This window comes from Schistocerca nitens, chromosome 8, assembly GCF_023898315.1.
Source record: "Schistocerca nitens isolate TAMUIC-IGC-003100 chromosome 8, iqSchNite1.1, whole genome shotgun sequence".
Classification (NCBI taxonomy): domain Eukaryota; kingdom Metazoa; phylum Arthropoda; class Insecta; order Orthoptera; family Acrididae; genus Schistocerca; species Schistocerca nitens.
The window spans coordinates 460,721,104-460,737,684 of NC_064621.1; positions in this window are offsets into that span (position 1 = coordinate 460,721,104).

Sequence of the window (16,581 nt, forward strand, 5' to 3'; positions counted from 1 at the left end):
TAACCAATAAATTGTGGTCAGATTTCACATCTGCCCCTGAAAATGTCTTACAGTTAAAAATCTGGTTCCAAAATCTCTGTCTTACCGTTACACAACCAGTCTGAAATCTTCGGGTGTCTCCAGGTCTCTTTCACGTATACAATCTTCTCTCATGATTCTTAAACCAAGTATTAGCGATGATTAAATTACGCTTTTTGCAAAACTCTATCAGGTGGCTTCCTCTTTCATTCCTTGCCCTCCAGTCCATATTCACTCACAATTTCCGTACTCTTCTTTTCCTGCTATCCCATTTTAATGCCCCACCACAATTACCCATTCTGAACAATTTCTTTTATCTTATGAAACATTTCTTCAATCTCTTCATCACCAGCGGAGCTAGATGACATAGAAACTTATACTACTTAGATGGGGGTTGGCTTTGTGTCTGTCTTGGCTACAATAATGCGTTCACTATGCTGTTCTTAGTATTATTAAACTTACTCCCACATTACCCCTATTTGATTTTGTATTTATAACCCTCTGTTCACCTGACGAGAAGTCCAGTCCTTCCTGCCACTGATCTTCACTAATTCCCACTATATCTAACTTCAGTCTAGCCATTTCCCTTTTCAAATTTTCCAGCCTGCTTGACCGATTAAGAGATCTAACATTCCACGCACCAATCCGTGGAAAGTCGGTTTTGTTCCTCCTCATGGCGACATACTCCTGAGTAATCCCTGCCCGGAGATCCAAATAGGGGACTACTTTGCCTCCGGAATATTTTACCCAAAAGAATGCCATCATCATTTAGCCATACAGAAGAGTTGCAAGCCCTCGGGAAAAATTACGGCTGTAGTTTCCCCTTGCTTTCTGAAGATGGTAGTTTCAGCATAGCAAGGCCAGATAGATCATCCAGACTGTTGCCCCTGAAACTATTGAAAATGCAGCTCCCTTGTTCAGGAACCACAGGTTTGTCTGCTCTTTCAACAGATACCCCTCCGTCATAGTTTCACCTGCGGTACGGCTACCTGTATCGCTGAGACTCGCAACTCATCCTATCAACGGCAAAGTCCATGGTTCTTAGAGGATAGAATAGCTAGTAGCACAAGAGAAAGTCGAACTTGAAAATTGAGAGCCTAATGTACAAGTTGACAAATAATTAACTGTCGGAATCGTGTAGCAAATACGTGTCACTTTTCAGCAGAAAGCACACAGTAAGGATACAAAGCAGTGAAATATGTATTAGTGGATAATTATATATTCTTAAACCATTTGAAATAACATAATGAAAAACATATAGTAAAACTGAATATGTGAATGATAGGATTTGTTCTTGTTGTGTCTAGTCTTCTAATTAAGTGTAGCTGTGTAGTTGTAATCAGATAATACAGGGTGATTCAAAAAGAATACCACAACTTTAGGAATTTAAAACTCTGCAACGACAAAAGGCAGAGCTAAGCACTATCTGTCGGCGAATTAAGGGAGCTATAAAGTTTCATTTAGTTGTACATTTGTTCGCTTGAGGCGCTGTTGACTAGGCGTCAGCGTCAGTTGATGCTAAGATGGCGACCGCTCAACAGAAAGCTTTTTGTGTTATTGAGTACGGCAGAAGTGAATAGACGACAGTTGTTCAGCGTGCATTTCGAACGAAGTATGGTGTTAAACCTCCTGATAGATGGTGTATTAAACGTTGGTATAAACAGTTTACAGAGAATGGGTGTTTGTGCAAAGGGAAAATTTCTGGACGGCCGAGAATGAGTGATGAAAATGTAGCACGCATCCAGCAAGCATTTGTTCGCAGCCCAGGAAAATCGACTCGCAGAGCTAGCAGAGAGCTGCAAATTCCACAATCAACTGTATGGAGAATCCTACGAAAAAGGTCCGTTATGAAACCTTATCGTCTGAAATTGGTTCAAGCACTGTCTGCAGCTGATAAGATTAAAAGAATCGATTTCTGTGATTTTATCCTTGCTCAAATGGAAACAGATGAATCTTTCGTTTCAAAGATTGTGTTTAGTGATGAAGCAACTTTCCACACTAACGGGAAAGTCAACCGTCACAATGTCTGTATATGGGGCACTGAGAATCCGCGGGAAACAACTCAGTATGAACGTGTCTCGCCTAACGTGAACGTTTTCTGTGCCATTTCAGCCAATAAAGTTTTTGGTCCCTTTTTCTTCGAAGATGCTACTGTAACTGGACTACAGTATCTGGAGATGTTAGAGAATTGGCTGTTCCCTCAGCTCGAACAAGAAGCACAACAATTCATATTTCAGCAGGATGGAGCGCCACCACATTGGCACTCATCTGTCCGTAACTACCTGAACGTCAACTACCCCAGGCGATGGATCGGCCGCCAGACAGCCCATGACAGAGCACTTCATCACTGGCCTCCAAGAAGCCCTGATCTTACCCCCTGCGATTTTTTCTTATGGGGGTATGTTAAGGATATGGTGTTTCGGCCACCTCTCCCAGCCACCATTGATGATTTGAAACGAGGAATAACAGCAGCTATCCAAACTGTTACGCCTGATATGCTACAGAGAGTGTGGAACGAGTTGGAGTATCGGGTTGATATTGCTCGTGTGTCTGGAGGGGGCCATATTGAACATCTCTGAACTTGTTTTTGAGTCAAAAAAAACCTTTTTAAATACTCTTTGTAATGATGTATCACAGAAGGTTATATTATGTTTCTTTCATTAAATACACATTTTTAAAGTTGTGGTGTTCTTTTTGAATCACCCTGTATAATGTTCTAGCCACTCTTTCAGAGAATAAGTTTTGAAGCCAGAACTAAGAAAATAATTTCTAATGATGTACGAAGGGTTGAGACTTTCTGCCTAACTGCGGTATGGGCGAAGATAAAGAAGACAAGAATCGACAGAAGTTCATTTTACTGAGACCAGAGTTCACCATCCAAGTAATACAGAGATCACTGATTACACTGATTGGGTACGAACATTATTCTATGAAGTGAGCATTCACATCAGTGCTTTGCTTGAGCACAACGAACTGGGCGAGCAGTTTTCGACACAGCTCTAAGAAACTTCGTGTTCCTCTAAATCTTAGTCAAATTTAAAATACATTATAACAAGAATAAAGCAAAGGTAGCTAGATGGAGACCGTGGTGTTCTAAGAATTACGTAGCCAATATTTCATTAAAAATATCAAAAAAACTGCTGGCGATTGGAGAGCAAGTGTTCGTTCAGTATTGCAAGCGGGTATTGTGATTTATTCCTTTACAATTTTTAAAATTTTTTCGTATTTTACTGATGTAAAATTGTCTCGAGACATTTATGTGTGCTAGATTGTAGTCTGTAAGTGATTATGTGATTTTATGCAGTTTTAAAAATTGTAGCTCTTAAGTATTAGTTTGTTACTTGATGCTGTGTAGCGACACTTAGGGTACACTATCACCACATAGCGGCAGGATTTTGTTTCGTGGTACTGCTATCACTGTGGGATCGTTAGTCCGCCTCTGACACGTATGTAGCATATAACTTCTGTTCATCTGTACAGCTCGGTGTGACTGGTATGTATCTTTTACTAATTTTATATTTTCATGATGCCATATGTCATTGCTGTCGCTCCTTTTTACATGACTACGTACTCTTTGCTTCACAGGTCTCTGATGATAAGTTATCCCGAAACGCACAATGTTCAAGTCATTCATTCACCAGCTGATGACGTTTTACTAAGTGACATATTCAGCATTTGTGGAACAATCTTCCATTTATAACATAGGGTCCCATACTTCCTGTACGACTTCTTGTCGCATATCCAATAAATTTATATTTGTTTCTGCTCACGATCTGTAGTCTTATTGGTGCGTACATGCCATCCAGGAGTACGATTTTCGGCATTTTACAAACATATTTCAACTTAACAAATCACTTCGTCGACTACTGTGTTTCGGTTTGGTTTGTTTACTGTATGTATTATTGCCAATTGTTGCTTGGTTTTCTCGCCCATCTTTTGCCTGTATGTGGTTTGATACTTTTTATTTGTATTCTGTGTGTGTGTGGTGTTGTTTGTTATTGTTTAAGTGGCTAAGTTGATCTGTGAGTCGTTACTTATCTTTCTACATATATTTTTTGTCTTTTTGCAGGTACCCAAATACTATACATATCCTCAGTCTTGGTTACCATAGAAATTCCTGTTACACATCACTGTAGCACACCACCAGAGGAGCCAAAACAAAATTGCTCAGACCAGTGAGAAAGTGGAATATTTTGCGATAATTCCTTCACTCGAGGCTCGTGCAAAATTTTACCAGTGCATTACCATCTGGTGCCCTACAACCTTTTTACTTACAAGGGTAGTATTCGTAACTTAATTGAATATTGATTGGCGACTCCATGTTGTCCTGTGCACCACGACCAGATAACAGGTTTACTTGAAAAAAAAAAGAGACAGCATTGGTCGTATATTTTTTACTATTGCAATAGTAAAAAATATACGACCAATGCTGTCTCTTTTTTTAATTGAATATATTAATTTTAGGTGTATAAGGGGAGCCAGAGGTGCCTATGCTGCCCATGTTAAAATCACTAAGTTTGAGGATCATTTATGAATAAACTACCAAATAGAAAAATTTGAATTTTTTTACGTATAGAGTGGTTTAGTATTGCAGTTATGACAGAGGGATTGTGGAATATCTTTTCTAGTTTCCTTCCAATTATTTTTTTATTAATGACCCAAAATTTTTTACAAATAATTTCTTTATAATTAAACTGAAATGAAACTACTGAACATATTGCCCAATGGCTGTGTTACAATGTAAGTTTGACCACTAGGAGTGCTGTATAAAAATTTCATCTCTCTAGCTTGAGTGGATTTTGAGAAAATGTTCCTTATATTCGAAAAATTCTAATTTACGGGAAATGGCTATCAAAGTTTCTCAATACATTCCTGCACTATAGGATGGATTATCAGGGTCTTCTTCTTCATCCTCCAAAACCTTCCTCTTCTGTCTTCTTTTCTGGCCTGTTGTTCCATCATACTTCATATTCCTTTCTCTTCTTTCTGCTCCTCTTATCCTTTCTCTGTCAATATTTCTTAGTGCTCATACAGTGTTCACCCCAGCTGTAAATCCTAATGCCTTCAGAAATTCACACTTCACACTGTTCCCTTGGTTGTAGGTTGCTATTGCATCATAAATGCCACAGTGCAGTGTTTTTATGCTTACAAACACCCTTTTAGGAATCACTTTCCAAATCAAATTGTTTACGCTCTCATTAGGATTCTGCGTCTTTCCGTGTAGACATTTCTGTAACAATTCTGGTTGTGCTAAGTCATGAAAAATTGGTTTTATTGCATTTATCACAGCTGCTGGCAAACCATGTTTGTGATTATAGTCCTTTTTTGCATCATATTTGCAGCAGGAATCTTTTGGGCACAGGCTGTTTTGAGGGTATTCATTGGAAGAGGCAGTATGAAGGAACAATGCCCACACTGCTTTTCGCATGTCACTAACATTACTAGTATTTTGCCTTACAGCATACCCATAGTATCTCTGTAGACGTTCAATCACCTCATCAGTAAGCCTGCCTCTCCCTCCTATTGTCTTTCCATCACTGAACTTACTTGAACCCACAGTTTGTTTGAGCCTTCGAAGCCGTGCACCCATACACTTTTGCACATGCCCAATGCATTCCAACTTTTCAACTACAAATTCATTTCCATATGGTTTCAGTTCCTCTATAGTCTTGAAACCTTTGGAGTCACCATCCCCAAGGTAGTATTAGTACCTAACGTTGTATCTGGGAACTGAGCGTTCCATCCACTTCCATTGCTCCACTTGATCCACTAAAATTTGCCTCACAGGTTCCACTGTGCTCTCCTTTGATTTTATTTTTGCACCTACAATGTTTTGATAATATTGCAACATCTCACTTTTGCACTATCACCACAAGTAGTAGTTACAACCCCATTCAGGGATTTATGACCCCTCTTTTGCCAGGAATCATCTAATGCCACTACCAAATCCCTAGAACCACCGTTCATTTCTACAGATTCCTCCACTGCTTCCTTCATGGTTTTCAAAGCCACATCTTCAACAGAGGATCCTACAAGTTCACAGTAGTACTCAAATTTTCTTGGAGGCGATGGAAAGTTCATAATACCACAGAACAGTTTATCAGCAGCAGACCCTTTTCCAATGGATCGAAGACCATGCACAAGTCGAACATTCACTTCAAACACTGTAGATCGTCCATTTTCACCAAAGAGACTGGCATGTGAATTGTAGAAAGTCACTTGTAACATGCACAGATTATCTTCATCTCACAAGCTAAACCAAATTACTTTGTTATCTCTAGTCCCACTCCTACACTTGAACACATTTTGCACAGAAAACTTTCTTTCAGCATAGAAGATAATAATCCAATATTCAGTACTTCGTTAATATCATCACTGTCACTAACATATTCACGAAATCTGTCACTTCCACCAGTCAGCTTCTTGCTAGAAGATGTCACAGGGCTATGGCAGGCCATGTGTTGCTTAGCAGAAGAATGCACTGTTTCAGTAATTGTAGTATCGCAACTTGGTATTAGTGTTAATTTTCTTTTCCCTACGTTCTTCATCTTCTTATATACACGGTTACTAAAACGTGGCGTCGTAACCAGAACAACGCTTTACACAAGAAGTATAATACTACCAACAACAGGCGCAACACTGAACTAATTCAAAATGGTAAACAGCAAAGAGACGATGTTCCGCGCTCTTAGCGCTTCATTTGTCACAGAAAACAATGTAGCCAACCCTTGCACACTCCCTGTATGCGTAACATAAGGCGCTGTATGCGTAACAGGCCGAGAAAATCCCAAGCAGTTCGCCAGGAAGTCACGAGAGGGTGTTAGATGCATTCAGCGGCCGCCCATTTCCTCTGCAGGCGTGGGGGAAAATGGTAATAACTCCACTTCTAGGGCGAGTAGAACAATAATTCAAAGTTTACATTAAAGAGGAATGTTCCAATTAATTTTCGGTAGCAAAAAAAAATCGTAATTTTTTGGATTTGACCACCTCCGGCTCCCCATAAATTGGACTTTTGAAGTACATTTAAATTTTAGAATTAATATTTAAAATTTTGAGGAATAAAATAAGGATAAAAAGTTATGGGAGCAGAGGAATCGAACTCAAGCCGATGAATTACCACTCAGTACTCTTGACCACTTCTTCTTTATTTTCATTTTCTTCTTTCTTATTTAAATGTAGAATAACATCTTCCTTGTAGAGAACAAAAAACACGAATAAAATATTGTGAATATAACGATGAATCAAATAAAAATCCTTGTTGTTAGAAAATAAAAGACGTTGTTTTTCACAAGCAAAAAATATTTCTTGAAAACGGATGTAGGTATACTTTTCCAACAATAATTCGGCGACTTGCGAGTGCTCAACCTACCCCAGTTATCCTGCTGGGCAAAGGAGACCTACAGTTTAACTTAGGCTCCTCACATCGTTGAGAGGTGATGGCTACGTTAAACGAAGTATCAGAAGTCAGTGATCCGACTGAGAATCGACTTCACGACCTGTAACTTTCGAAACACACGCTTTACTGCTTTTGGTTCCTTTTTTTTAATATTTTTGCCTGCAGTCCAACTCCTTGCCCGCTTTTTTTTTAATACGTACAAAACAGAAAATGCTTGTACCGGCGAGAAAGACTGAACACAGTCAGCTTCAGGCTGGGTAGAGACAAAGTAGGCACGGAGTCGAATCTAGAAGACTTGCCATAATGCTTCCTCCTCTCCCCTTCCCCCTCCCACCTATTACTGTGTTAGTCACTCACATGGTACTTGAAACAAGACAAGGTCGATTACGATAATATTTACGGAAAAGACAATTAAGATTCCATAAGTTGACAACACATATCATGTTGCAAACATTAAGTGGCGATGTGAGCACATAGTAAGCTGAGGTGCATGCAAGCTCCTGACCTCTATCGAGAGGAACTATTAACTACACTATAATAAACAACTGCCGCCTAGTGGCAGAAAGTCAAACAAATTACCAGTTCAGGGGTAGCAGGTGCAGTGTGGTGCCAACTCGCGGACGAAACTTGAACCTAGTAAATTATTTCTTATGTAAATATCATGTGAACAAGTAATTGTACTAATGTTTGTATAGAAATCAGAGTATGTATACTGGTTATGAAATTAATTACATAGAAAAATGTATTCGAGAAGCTTGTCTTTAAGTAAAGTTCGTGCGTCAGAAGAGGAACGCCTGACATTCAACGTACATTAAGCGTTGGCGCGTATATTTTAGCGCGAAGACGACGCTTCCAGTACGGAGACAGTAGTGAGAACAACGATGTGAATAAATATTGTTAGAAAGAGAATTTTAGTGAGCAAATACCGATGAGCCTCAGGCAAAGTGATTATTATTGCTACTAGTAACCATCCATTACTCAGAAAAACTGTGCTTTGTCGAAAGATAATGCTGGGTTCATCCTCAGCTAATTTTATGTCCTCTGTACTTCGACCACCATCAGTTGTTTTGCTCCTCAAATAGCAAAACTCATCTACTACTTTAAGTGTCTCATTTCCTAATCTAATTCCCTCGGCATCTCCCGACTTAATTCGACTTGATTCCATTATATTCGTTTTGCTTTTGCTGATGTTCATCTTATATCCTCCTTTCAAGACACTGTCCATTCAATTCAACACCTCTTCCTGGTCCTTTGCTGTCTCTGACAGAATTACAATATCATCGGCGAACCTCAAAGTTATTATTTCTTCTCCATTTATTTTAATTCCTACTCCCAATTTTTTTTCCTTTACTGCTTAGTCAATAAACAGATTGAATAACATTTGGGATAGGCTACAACCCTGTCTCACTCCATTCCCAACCACTGCTTCCCTTTCATGTCCCTCAACTCTTATAACTGCCGTCTGGTTTCTGTATAGCCTTTCGCTCCCTGCATTTGACCCCTGCCACCTTCAGAATTTGAAAGAGAGTATTCCAGTCAATATTGTCAAAAGCTTTCTCTATGTCTACAAATACTAGAAACGTAGGTTTGACTTTCCTTAATATATCTTCTAAGATAAGTTGTAAGGTCAGTATTGCATCATGTGTTCCATCATTTCTATGGAATCTAGCCTGATCTTCCCCGAGGTCGGGTTCTACTAGTTTTTTGTGTTAGTATTTTGCAGCTGTGATTTATGAAACTGATGGTTTGGTAATTTTGACACCTGTCAACGCCTGCTTTCTTTGGGATAGGAATTATTATATTCTTCTTGAAGTCTGACGGTATTTCGCCTGTCTCATACTTCTTGCTCACCACATGGTAGAGTTTTGTCATGGCTGGTTCTCCCAAGGCTATCAGTACACCTGATGGAATGTCGTCTGTGCCCGGGACCTTATTTCGACTTAGGTCTTCCATTGCTCTGTCAAATTCTTCACGCAGTATCATATCTTCCATTTCATATCTCTGCCGTGCGCCCGTGTTTAATTTCGCATAATTCCCTCGGGTCTGGAATCCCTTTGACCGCAAGAGTGAATGAAGCGTTACTGGAGGAGGAGGTAGTTAAGGGCTGCGGTGACCTGGAGACGAGAGGAGTGTGGCACGGACGAGGAAGAGCGCAAGTGAGGCGGCGTGGTGGTGTGGCCAGGGTCTGCCGTGGTCCGTTAGCGGTAGTGGTGCCTTTGCTGACTGCGGGTTTGGCGGGGCCGAGAGTTGGTCCAGCCGTGAACATTGCTCGTTAAAAGCTACTTCGGCAGGATGCACAGCATTTGGCGTGTCCTCTGCTACTGAAGTTGCAAGCTGTTTGTGTCCACTGTGGTGCCGGCTTGGAGTACGGTCTGACCTTTACAAGTTCTGGACGCGGTGGCGTCCGCTGGATGATTCCCGTGGGTTTACGACTACGAGTACTCTTCGTTACTTCCTTCTCTCAGCGCTCTCTAAGCAAGTGTTTGTCAATGGGTGCTGGATTTTACGAGAAATCACTGTGAGCATTCGATTAGTGCGCACGTCACTTGGTATCAAAATGTACCTTCATCAGAAGGTATGGGGAAAACGTATATAATTCCACGTTTGCTGAACATCTATGTCTTTTACAACATACGGCATGTAAACTGGATGTCGTAGAATTGCTTCACGAAGCGAGTAAGGGTTACAAACTGGACCTGCTCGAAGAATTAGAGATTTTCAAGCATCGGTCTCAAAAAGATGGTTTTATTCTTAATGAACAGGTGCAGCTTAGAAACAAAAATTTTTGTAGATAGTTTCAAACCCCTCCTTGCTCTATTGCAATATTTTTTTTGTCTTTATTGTGATTTTATCACCTTACACAAGGCGGGCTGTCAGCAGCAGAGTACGCCGCTCTTCAGCCATGAGTTTTACAATAAGTAATACATAGAGGGGGCACAGAGAATACAATCAAAACGGCGGGCAAAACAATGTAGACACTAAAAAACAAAAAACATGGAGCCGTTCACGCTGGACGAGAAAACATCACTGACACTAGTTGACACAGCGCACATAACATGGATGATGGCGACGGTACACGGGAACAGTGGCGGCGTGACGGCGAACAAACACTAAACACAAACGAAGGCACACACATGAGACACTGATGGCGATGATCTCTGGCGCGCGAATGTTCACTGTGCGTGTGCCAGTCCGGGGACCTGCCAAGAGAGGAGGAGGAGGAAGGGGAGTGGGAGAGCGAGAGGGGAGAGCAGAGATGCCACGGGCAGGGGAGATAGGGGAAGGGAGGAAGGGGGAGGGGAAGCCTGAAGGGAAGAGGGGTGGAGGGAGGGGACAGGGGAAAAGGAAAGAGAAGGGAAGGGAAGAGAAGGGAGGGAGGGTGCCTAAAGGAAAGGACACCGGAAGTGGGGGGTGGGGCAGGGTCAAAGTTGATAGGAGGGGTAGATGGAGGGGAGGAGGACATCATCAGAGGGGGAGCTGACGGAAGCCTCCTTGGGAGAGGGTAAGGAGGGTGGAGAGATGGAGACCGGGTGGGACGTGGGAATACAGGCGCGGCAGCGGGTGGGGGTGATTGTAATATAGTCTGGCTGACTAGAAGTTAGTTTTCTTGCCTGTTGATGCTGGTGAGATGCACTTTTCCTGTCTTGTTGGGATTTTATGTATTTTTTATGTTTGCTGTTTGTGGCTTTCGATGTGTATATGTGGTTAAATGACTCTGTTATGTTTTTATTCACAACAACAGATGGTTTCGGTTTACTTTAACAATTTGGTTGTTTTCGCTAGTATGTATTTTACCTTTTAAGTTACACGAGATTCTTGCGTGTAACACTAGTGCCCTCTCTCGTTACATGTGTTCCGTAGCGCAAACTTCATCTGCTTGACACTAGGACACGGGTAAAATTGTTTTCTTATTTTCTATTTTTAAATGGTTCTGATATGTTTTATTTATTAAGACAGAAGGTTTGAATTAGCACAACTTTTAATAATTTTGATGTGCATGTGTATGTATCCATGGGTTTTAATGTCCGCGAGTGTCTCGCGCATACTACAAGTGCCCTCTCACGGTGAAACTGTCTGCCCTAGGGCTTTCACACCCTCTTCACGCTAGTTCACAGGCGAGCTAATGATGCTATGCTCTGTCCATAATTATGTTGTATAAATGGAGATGTTGTTTTAACTACTGACGACGCCTTTGGCACAATTGTTTTATGTATCTCCACTGCAGGATATGATTTTAGTAAGTGACTAAAGGTTTTTGTGCTTGTAATACTCGTGTAATTTTACAGTTACTTAAGCTATAGTGTTTTTTGTTTCTCAGTTTCGATGCTAAGTTTTTGCTAATGAAGGTGGCTTCCTGTTCAGTTGCATTTTACTTCTGATGAAGGTATGTTTAGATATACCGACACTGTGGCCAAGAAGTTTAATAAATCTTTATCCTGGAACTGTTTGGCTGTTATCATTTGCCGTGAAGAATTTCAACAGTTGCTGTTTCAGCCACGTTTAAAATCTTATGAGGAAGTGATTTTATACTGTTACCGTTTTGAGGTATTTGCCAGCAGTTGGTTATTGAAATTTAGTCTTTTCAGTTAATGTTATTCCCCGATGTTTGCTTTTAAAAGAAAATTCATTAGTGTTTTGAAAAATGTTAATAAATTCATTATAGCTCAGTACCTTTACAGTCAACACCAATTCCCTACTGCATTTCAGTCTACATCCTCTTCCATTTCCGTAATACTGCCCAAGTACATTTCCCTTGTATAGTCTCTCTATATACTCCCCCCAACTTTCTGCCTTCCCTTCTTTGCTTAGAACTGGTTTTCCATCTGAGATCTTGATATTCATGCAAGTGGTTATCTTTTCTCCCAAGATCTCTTTAATTTTGCTATAGGCGGCAACTATCTTACCCCTAACGATATATGCATCTACATCATGAGGCAATACTGACCTTACGACTTATCTTAGAAGAAAGATTAAGGAAAGGCAAACCTACGTTTCTAGCATTTGTAGACTTAGAGAAAGCTTTTGACAATGTTGACTGGAATACTCTCTTTCAAATTCTAAAGGTGGCAGGGGTAAAATACAGGGAGCGAAAGGCTATTTACAATTTGTACAGAAACCAGATGGCAGTTATGAGAGTCGACGGACATGAAAGGGAAGCAGTGGTTGGGAAGGGAGTAAGACAGGGTTGTAGCCTCTCCCCGATGTTATTCAATCTGTATATTGAGCAAGCAGTAAAGGAAACAAAAGAAAAATTCGGAGTAGGTATTAAAATCCATGGAGAAGAAATAAAAACTTTGAGGTTCGCCGATGACATTGTAATTCTGTCAGAGACAGCAAAGGACTTGGAAGAGCAGTTGAATGGAATGGATGGTGTCTTGAAGGGAGGATATAAGATGAACATCAACAAAAGCAAAACGAGGATAATGGAATGTAGTCGAATTAAGTCGGGTGATGTTGAGGGTATTAGATTAGGAAATGAGACACTTAAAGTAGTAAAGGAGTTTTGCTATTTGGGGAGCAAAATAACTGATGATGGTCGAAGTAGAGAGGATATAAAATGTAGACTGGCAATGGCAAGGAAAGCGTTTCTGAAGAAGAGAAATTTGTTAACATCGAGTATAGATTTAAGTGTCAGGAAGTCTTTTCTGAAAGTATTTGTATGGAGTGTAGCCATGTATGGAAGTGAAACATGGACGATAAATAGTTTGGACAAGAAGAGAATAGAAGCTTTCGAAATGTGGTGCTACAGAAGAATGCTGAAGATTAGGTGGGTAGATCACATAACTAATGAGGAGGTACTGAATAGGATTGGGGAGAAGAGGAGTTTGTGGCACAACTTGACCAGAAGAAGGGATCGGTTGGTAGGACATGTTCTGAGGCATCAAGGGATCACCAATTTAGTATTGGAGGGCAGCGTGGAGGGTAAAAATCGTAGGGGGAGACCAAGAGATGCATACACTAAGCAGATTCAGAAGGATGTAGGTTGCAGTAGGTACTGGGAGATGAAGAAGCTTGCACAGGATAGAGTAGCATGGAGAGCTGCATCAAACCAGTCTCAGGACTGAAGACCACAACAACAACATCCTTACAATTGTTTTCTACCCATCCCTGCTTAGTTATTTTGCGCTCCCTGTCGAATTCATTATTAGGAGTTTGTTTTCTTTTTTGCCTACTTCATTTACTGCATTTTTATAATTTCTCCTTTCATCAATTAAATTCAGTGTCTCCTGTTACCCAAGGATTTCTACTAGCCCTCGTCTTTTTATCTACTTGATTCTCCACTGCCTTCACTATTTCATCTCTCAAAGCTACCCATTCGTCTTCTACTTTATTTCTTTCCCCGGTTCTTCTCAATTGTTCCTTTGAAAATCTCTACAACCTCTCGTTCTTTCAATTTATCCAAATCCATCTCGTTAAATTTTTGCTGTTTCTTCAGTTTTAATCTACAGTTCATAACCAATAGATTGTGGTCAGAACCCACATCTGCCCCTGGAAATGTCTTACAATTTAAAATCTGGTTCCTAAATCTCTGTCTTACCATTATATAATCTATCTGAAACCGTCCAGTGTCTCCAGGCCTCTTCCACGTATACAACCTTCTTTCATGATCCTTAAACCAAGTGTTAGCTATGATAAAGTTATGCTCTCTGCAAAATTCTATCAGTCGACTTCCTGTTTCATTCCTTACCCCCAGTCCATATTCACCTACTACTTTTCCTTCTCTTCCTTTTCCTACTATCGAATTCCAGTCCCCCATGACTATTAAATTTTCGTCTCCCTTCACTATCTGAATAATTTCTTTTATCTCATCATACTTTTCTTCAATACTGTGGTAGGCGTGGGCTTCGTGTCTATCTTGGCTATAATAAAGCGTTCACTATGTTGTTTGTAGTAGCTTACCCGTGCTCCTGTTTTTTTATTCATTATTAAACCTGCTCCTGCGTTACACCTATTTGATTTTGTATTTATAATTCTATATTCACCTGACCAAAATTCCTGTTCCTACTGCCATCGAACTTCACTAATTCCCACTATATCTATCTTTAAACTATCCATTTCCTTTTTTAGATTTTCTAACCTACCTGCCCGATTATTGGATCTGACATTCCACGCTCCGATCCGTAGAACGCAAGTTTTGTTTCTCCTGAGCAATCCCCGCCTGGAGATCTGAATGGGGTACGATTTTACCTCCGGAATATTTTACCCAAGAGGACGCCATCATCATTTAACCATACAGTAAAGCTGCATGACCTTGGGAAAAATTACGGCCTAAGTTTCCCCTTGCTTTCAGCCTTTCGCAGTACCAGCACAGTAAGGTAGTTTTGGTTACTGTTACATGATCAGATCAGAAAATCTACTGAAAGGGCTGCTGCCCCTCTTAGGGAACCACAAGTTTGTCTGGCCTCTCAACAGGTACCCCTCCGTTGTGGTTACGGCAGGCAAGCCTCCCCACCAGCGGCATGGTCCATGGTTCATAGTGGGTGGTAGGGTGTATATTCTAATAAATTTTCTGCAAGCCAACATTTTACCAATGAAACTCCTGGTAAGGTGTATCATTGATAAAATGTTAGCTTGCAGAAAACTTATTAGAATATAAAATTCAACGTATATGCCGCAATTTACAGTTGATCCGACCAACATCTGCAAGATCCAAGACACGTAAGTAAGCGAGATGTAACTCAGTGAGTAACTCGAGTGCATGTTAAGACGTGCTGTGCAAACAGTATTGAAGCCTTTATATTGATATTGCGAAGTCCATACCCTCCAATGGGTGCCTCACTACCATTTCATTTGGGAGTCTAAAAATATGACTTTTCCATAGGAAACGACCGGAAAATTCCATCAGTTTGCGTGCATCATTGAGGGGAGTGGGATTATTTGTGCAACATAATACGCTTTACTGAAAATATGGGAATCTAAGACCTGAACTTCGTGAAGAAGGCTAAGGGAACAGCGATTGTGTCCACGAAATGCCTGTCGATTTCGATCCGTCACCACTCGCCAACTGAGTGCAGCAATTTTCATCGGGCAGCAATCCACATAAATCCCCAACGATTTGCGGCGAGCAGCCACCGTTGTCCACAGGGTGCATTTCCGTTCATTAATGCGGGCCCCAGAGATAGAAGAAAAGGAATCCAATATGTCCTTGAGCCAGGACAAGTCATCGATTTTACACAGCAAAACCATAACATCACCCGTGCACTCACGCACCGAGGCGGTTTCTCCCTGGCCACATAACTGGGCAGCAATACGGCAAAGCAGAGTTCCTAAGGACAAGACAACAAGTGACATGGACAGGAGGCTGCCCTCCAGTAAGCGCTTTCGGACTGTAATGTGGGGAGCAAGTTGTCCTTTCACCACGACAGACGCTTGAATACCAGTAAAAAGATTGCATAATACCTGACACAGGGAATTATTGAGACTGGTCGCCTGGAACGCCTGCATCAAGAAATTGTGACTGACCTGATCAAATACTTTGTTAAAGTCAATAAAAGGTGAGGCACCAGAAACAGAAGTGGCTGCAGACACCGACATATTGGACTACAAAAGAATCATGCGCCCAGGCACACAGCTTTGTGAACTGCAAGAATTTTCTCTAGCTATATCGACAAATTGCTGTTAATCACCCCGCAACAGTTGTGTAATTGAAATCAAGGAGTGTAATCGGGCGGAATTTATCAATGACAGGTCGTGCCGCTTTCTTTGGAATCAGAATGATTTTACCAACCTTGAAAATGGCGGGAATCAAACCCCCTGTATCATCTCATTTACCAGTGATGTAATGGTATCACCTATAAGAGGCCACAAATGTACATAAAATTCCATAGCAATCCCATCGACTCCCAGAGGTTTTTGCAATGGTGAACCAACAATAAAGTGATATATATCATCTCGAGTAAAGTCACTTAGAAATTTATCATTTAATGCAGGAGTGACCACTCAATTCAGGAGAGTAGTAAACGCGTCGGATAAAATCGTACCAACAACTTCGATCTCATTAAGGTCGGAAAAGTAATTATACACGGAAGAGCCAAAGAAAGTGGTACAGTTGGCTAATAGCGTGTAGGGCCCTGCGAGCACGCCGAGGTGCCACAACATAACGTGGCATGGACTCGACTAATGTCTGCAGTAGTGCTGTCCATAAATCCGTAACAGTACGAGGGGTG